The sequence below is a fragment of the Nuphar pumila genome, chromosome 13 (genome assembly GCF_984573655.1).
Source record: "Nuphar pumila chromosome 13, dmNupPumi1.hap1.1, whole genome shotgun sequence".
Taxonomy (NCBI): domain Eukaryota; kingdom Viridiplantae; phylum Streptophyta; class Magnoliopsida; order Nymphaeales; family Nymphaeaceae; genus Nuphar; species Nuphar pumila.
In genome coordinates this window covers 102,547,607-102,554,734 of record NC_143261.1, presented here as the reverse complement: position 1 = coordinate 102,554,734, position 7,128 = coordinate 102,547,607, and the positions used below count along the sequence as shown (strand labels likewise).

Genomic DNA, 7,128 nt, shown 5'->3' with positions numbered 1-7,128 from the left:
AGATCAATGATATTAGCCCAGAAGCAGTCAATGCAAGGGCATAAACTATGGGTATCTGCCGTCATAATTACCAAAAACATGGTGGTCGCATCATCATCGTTCTCGTGATCAACTGGCCTCAATATTTTAATGCCCACCTGCTCTAACACATAAATATGCGAAGTTACCAACGGGGGCTCCCGTTGTCTGGTAGGAGCAGTGAGTGCATGTCACCTTGTGTTGGGGACGTTGCAAGTTCAAATTTGAATGGTATGGTTGTATAACGGGTGGGAGTCAGCCTAACCCCAGTTTGCTTATAAAATAAATAAATAAATATGCCAAGTTTTCTTGACAAGTTGAGTTTTATTAGTTTACCTCACTTGTGACTTGATATCCGCTTTCTTAAATTAGTAATATATATATATATACGGGATGATTAAAAAGAAATATTGTTATTTTGAAAGGTTCAAAGTGCCCGGCCCCCGTTTTCCAAAGACAAAAAATAGCAGGAAATTCTAATGAAAAACATAACTTGTAGCGTCGCTGTGAGGGAGTCCAGTCAAACCTCAGCATTTGACAGAAAATTCTAGAGAGAGAGAGAGAGAGAGAGAGGAACCTGTCGAGCCGATGGGGAGGTGAGGTTGAAGCTGTAAATGTGAAAAGGTTAGCACCACCAAAGCAAAAAAAGACTAGCAACCGGTTGAATGAAGGAGAGCAAGCTGTAAATGTGTGTTGCTCCTCCTTGTAAGTTGTAACGATGTGTATGATTGGGAGCGAAATTCCCAACGAAAACTGGTTGTCAAAAAAAATTTAAGAGATTTGTCATGTTACGACCTCGGAACGTGGAAATTCCCAACGAAAACTGGTTGTCAAAAAAAATTTAAGAGATTTGTCATGTTACGACCTCGGAACGTGGCTTCGACCTCTTGTGGACTTGTGAACCTGCCTCATCGAAATTTGGCGTAACGTACACACATCTCTCTCTCTAAAGTAAGAACAGTAAAACGAAAACGTACGTCACTCATATTGTCAAAATGCCCAATTCTCGAGGAAACCCAAAATATTGGATATCCAATTACCCATCCTTTTCCTTGAAACAGGTTATATTTTCTCCCCCCCCAAACACATAGGTGCATCTTCATGTCCGAATAAGTATTACGTATGTAAGCACGTGAGACTCATATCTTCTTATGTATGGGCATCAATTAGCATCGGAGTCTGATATGGTTGTAAAAACTTAAGTACCCTTTCTTGCTATTTTCATCATGAAACAATAATTTTAAAAAAAGACAAAAATATCTTCTATTTAGAAAAGAAAGGATAATCATAACTCTTTAAAGTCTAAACGTTCTATTTTTTCCCTAAGTAGTAAACTTTTTTGCTATAACAGGAGCTCCTTGCAATATTTTGACCTGAATGTTTCAGATCACCTTTTGACAATGCACTATTTGTTGTAACATAAGCTCTCTTTGACGACGCATTCTTTGCCATCGTCTGCTACTGCTGGAGCACATTTTGTCATTGTATGTTGTCATCGGAGCACCATTTATCATCGTCTGCTGTCGTCGAAGCACTCTTTGCAGTCGTCTATTACCGTCAAAACACCATTTGTCATCGATTACTCGTGAGAAATAGTTGAACTATCATAGGAATCAACATTCTGTCTATTGTTCATTATGATACTAGGGTGCAAGTGTCGAACTAAGTAGACAAAGAATAGCGATTTATAGAAGAGATAATAGTAGCAGCGTCGAACTGAGTAGACAGAAAATAGCAATTTACTGTAGCAATCAGATCAGAGAGTAGCGATTTATAGTTGAAATCAGATCAGAGAGTAACGATTTACAGTAAAGATCAAATTATATAGTAACAATTTACAGTAAAAATCATATCATAGTAGCGATTTACAGTAGAAATCATATCAGAGTAGCGATTTACAGTAGAAATCATATCAGAGTAGCGATTTACAATAGAAATCAAATCAAGGAATATCGATTTACAGTAAAAATTATATCAGAGAGGGAGTAACGATTTACAGAAAGTAGGTTTCTAGTGTAAAATCGCTTTGATTTTTACTGTAAATCGCTACTCCTTGATCTAATTTTTTACTATAAATTGCTACTCATTTATCTGATTTTTACTATAAATCGATACTCTCTTATCTGATTTTCACTGTAAATCGCTACTCTTTGATCTGATTTTTACTATAAATTGCTACTCTTTGATCTGATTTCTACTATAAATCGCTACTCTCTGATTTGATTTCTAATATAAATCGTTACTCTCTGATCTGATTTCTATTATAAATCGTTACTCTATGATATGATCTTTGTTGTAAATCGCTGCTCTCTGTGTACTCAGTTCGACACTATCACCATTATCTCTTCTGCAAATCACTATTTTTTATTTACTCAGTTCGACGCTTGCACCCTGGTATCATGATGAACAATATGCAGAATGTTGATTCATCTGGTAGTTTAACTATTTCTTACGAGCAGACGACGATAAAGGGTGCTCTGGCAGCAGCAGACAATGGCAAATGATGCATCGTCAAAAAGAGATCAAGTTACAACATATGGTGTGTTGTCAGAGGGTGATCCAGAACATTCATCATTGAATTTATTTCCTGCTGCAAAACGATTCTATGTGCAGCTGATGATACATCCTCTCCAAGTAAATGAACTCATTAGTAATGGCAGCCCGCTGCATCATTTTTCTCGGACTGAATTTGATTCTTAGAGACTCTAGCAATGATGCACTCTTGAGAATTTGTTTCATAAACTTCAGATCAGGCATTGTCTCCTTGAAAGAGCCGATGGGCTCCGACTTAGGCAATGATAAGAGTCGCAAGAATGTGCAATGCTATTTATAGGAGAACATTTTTGTCAAACGAATATTTATTTTATGAGAGAATATTTTCGTCAAACACATGTCTACCTTTTTTTATATGTTATTTTATTCTAAAATCATCATGAGTAATATTGGCATATGAATTATTGTGGGTCCCAAGATATTCCTATGTACACACCGAAACATGCGAATTTATCTTCAGGAGAGAACACACAACACCCTCCCCTTTTCCTTTAAGATTGTCATGCTTTTGAGCAAGCAGAACCTGGTTTGGCTGAGTGCGAATTAGGTCGGACGGACCTATGAAGTCGCCCTGATGTCGTTCATTCATGGGATGAACGGCATTGGAAACACCAAATTTGCACTCAGCATCTTCTAGATGAGTCGCGTTTTTTCGTTTGAACTGTTGATGCTTTAGATGAATGACATCAGGAGTTTACAAAATAAACGGCTGAAAACGTAGTTCAGCCATGGTGTTGGATGAAAGGCATCAATGTGACTTCTAATGAGTTACCATCAGAAGTCGCTCTGACACAGCCAACCCCCCCCCCCCTCTCTCTCTCTCTCTCTCATAAAAGTATCTGCAATATGATCCAGAAGATAGATTCTGTTTAGCCCCAAAGGACTTGATTAATGTGAGGTCATAATTAAGCAGTATTTTGTGGGACAGTTTTTGGCTCGACTGGCTCCGTTCGTAGTCCCTAAGGGTCATTTTTACCAAGAAAAGGTCATGTCCCAGTGACTGGCAAACCTGATGCATCTGTCCAAACTTCAACCAGAGCGTCTTCAGCTCAGTGACAAGTGTCACAAGATTTAGATAAATATCAATCAAGAAACAGGCTACTTTCGTACAGGTTACAGAACATGATTTTTATCATTGAAATGAAAATACTATGTTTTTATCAAAACATGCACTTTTTTATCGACAAAAGAATAGCAAAAAAATCTAACTGTTTTTTTATTATTATTCTTTCCGTTTAAATTCTCAAAGTTTGTTTTTAAGATCCCCTATAAACTTCATTGTAGAAAATTTGTTTTTTGAAATTTTTGCCACTAGGACGTGCCCCATTGACATCACTAGTAAAACAGTCCCAAGATATGAGCCTCCTCTGCTCCCCAATGTGATCTCTTGGTTTGACTCGAGCCATGAAACTGCACCAAACGTCTCTGAATTGGCCTGCACCATTGGTAGGGAATACAGATGTTAGCAGGTTGGTTTTGGTTCAATTTCACCGGACTTTTTTTATTTTACCAAATTGAATATAAGCCCTTCCAAACCCAATTAGCTAAAAAAATGTGTGAATCTGGCTTAATGAATAACAGGCTTCAGTATTGACACTTTGACCTTAAATTCCCAGCTTAATTAACCTCATATAGGCGTACCCACCATTCCTCCCTCCCTGCAAACTTAAACGTACATACAGTTCTGCATTTTTTGCCAGAACTAACTAGGGACCACATGAGTTAGACAATGGTTGCATGGGGACCAAAGCTTTCAAATCAGTTCCACTCATCTCCTCTGTCATCCCTATCTTCCCACTACATTCATTTATTGAAGATCACCATTTAAATCTCCGAAATCTGACTTGTTTGAAGGATTTTTTAGTGATTAAAAAACCAATGGTTACCAAAACACAAAATCTGTGCGACTTTTATCATATCTTTTGGTGGAAAAAAATATGATCCATGCTGTATCCATCTGGAGGGTCAGATTTGGTCAAAACAACTTGCATCATAAGGTTTAAGAGGAGTATGAAAATGGTGGATGACTTAGGGGGGTGAGTGAAACAGAACTGCAAAGCTTTTGGGACGCCAGTGTGAATGTTTGAATGCCATGAATCTCGCCCAAATATCCATGGGCGTGCAGATCAAGATATGGGGCTCATGCCAGATCCACGCTGCCTACAAAACGGATGATCATAAATCCTTATCTGAGATCCTCAAAAAACCACATAAATCCCTTGGGGGTGGGGGCTGGTGCTTTCGTACCTGAGAGTTACTTGGTTCTCAAATTTCTAAAGAGGAGAGAGAGAGAGAGAGAGATCCCTCGGATCTGGGTCCCCGCACCCTAACTACATCAACTGACTGTAGGCGGACTTCGGACTTTGGTCCAACCAAGAACAAACGTTCTTTTTGTAGATTCCATCCGAAACAGATAAAGTCGATGAGTAAATACCAAAACCACGTTCGAGCTTTGGATCCCGACCAGCCTCACCCTCCAAGTTTGGCAGACCCAGTATGTGGGTGGGCCTTATCATATGGTGTTGAGCCCCAACTCATCAAAGACAGAACACAAAACGTGCCTTGAAACGTCAATGAGCAAGGTCCAAAATCATTTGGTCCCCAGTTTAGTTGTCTTGGCCAACCTGTCCACTTAACAAGAGTCACCCTTGCAGTTGCAGGCCTGCATGTTCGTTCCCCATGTCAGGCTGGCATTTGGCCTACCTACTTTCTGTCCCTGTCCTTACCTTTACTCGAGATCGACTTGGTTTTCTTGTCTGACATTCAGTTTTTCCTTTAGATGAGGGATACTTACGGTGAAATGTGAGTGAGAGACTCCGTCATTTGCTTCCAAAGGCAGTAGATCAGGCCATTGTTGTATATATATATATATATATATATATATATATATATATATATATATATATATAACCTGTCCCTCGGTTACATTCAATTTTCAATGCACATCTCATTCGATGGAGATATTGCCTAGTACGTGGGCCCCTCTCACGCTTCTCGAGGGAGATGTGCGATGGGGATTGAATATTTAACTGAAGATTGGTTATATTCAATATGACCATGTTTGTTCTTATATTTTACATAATGAATAAATATATTGCATGCACATGATAGCCAAAACTCACCCTCGGCAATTCCTTGGTGCTTGCCCTCTTTGATAAGTCGTGATTAATCGGGAAAAAAATGGACAAGTTTAACATGCAAGCTTCTCATAAGATATAATTTTAATCGTCGTAATATCATGATTAATCTACAAATCAGTAAATTTCACATTAATAACTCTAACAACAACAACAACAACAACAACTACGCCTTCATCCCAAAACAATTGGGGTCAGCGATATGAACCAAAAAAGAAATTCATTTTGGGTCTTCCACATGAATCCTTTTCCTCCAATCATTTCTATCCAACGCCATGTCCTCGGTGAGGTTCAAAGCATTCATATCCTTTCCTATCATCTCCATCCAAGTCTTCCTAGGCCTACCCCTACCTCTTTTAACTAATATATTTTCCCATTTCTCCAACCTTCTAACTGGAGCATCATTAGGCCTTCGCCGAATATGTCCAAACCACCGTAAACGATTCTCTCGCATCTTATTCTCAATGGGTGCAACACCTACCTTCTTACGTATCTCTTCGTTCCGAATCTTATCTTTTATTGTATTTCCACACATCCATCTAAGCATCCGCATCTCAGCTACACTCACTTTTTGAATATGATGTCTCTTGGCAGCCCAACATTCCGTACCATATAGTAAAGCAGGTCTAATAGTCGTCCTATAAAACTTTCCCTTCAACCGCAATGGCATTATACGATCGCACAGCACTCCAGTAGCACTTTTCCATTTCATCCACCCAACCTTTATCCTATGATTTACATCTCCATCAATTTCTCCATACTTTTGAATGATGGATCCTAAATATTTGAAATAATCATTCACCGGTATATCTTGCTCACCAAGCTTCACTACACTCCCATCACTACTTCGTTGCTTACTAAACCGACATTCCATATATTCAGTCTTACTCTTACTCAACTTAAAACCTCTAGCTTCCAATGTCTGTCTCCATAATTCTAACTTAGCATTAACCCCAGCTCTAGACTCATCAATCAAAACAATATCATCAGCAAACAACATACACCACGGTACATTTTCTTGAATTGATCTCGTAAGCTCATCCATCACTATCGCAAATAGGAAAGGGCTTAAAGCAGATCCTCGATGTAACCCAACCGTTATCGGAAAATTGGTTGTCACCCCTCCACAAGTGCGGACATTGGTTACTACTCCTTCATACATATCTTTAATTATACTAATGTACTTGAGAGAAACACCTTTCTTCATCATTGTCCACCAGAGAACGTCCCTAGGTACTCTATCGTATGCCTTCTCTAAATCAATAAAAACCATATGCAAATCTTTGTTCCTCTCTCTATATCTTTCAATAAGTTGTCTAAGAAGATGTATAGCTTCCATAGTTGATCTTCCAGGCATAAAACCAAATTGATTCTCCGATATCATGACAACCTTTCTCAACCTAGACTCAATCACCCTCTC

The 7,128-nt window shown here is 38.7% G+C and overlaps 1 long non-coding RNA gene across 1 annotated transcript in view; it reads right to left on the bottom strand.

The window, feature by feature from the left end:
* Positions 1-3,875: 3,875 nt before the first annotated feature.
* Positions 3,876-7,128, bottom strand: part of LOC149819537 (uncharacterized) — a 52,568-nt gene continuing 49,315 nt past the window's right edge. Inside the window, exon 4 of the long non-coding RNA XR_016427376.1 lies at positions 3,876-4,006. This is a non-coding gene — a long non-coding RNA (uncharacterized LOC149819537). The remainder of the gene's footprint in view (positions 4,007-7,128) is intronic.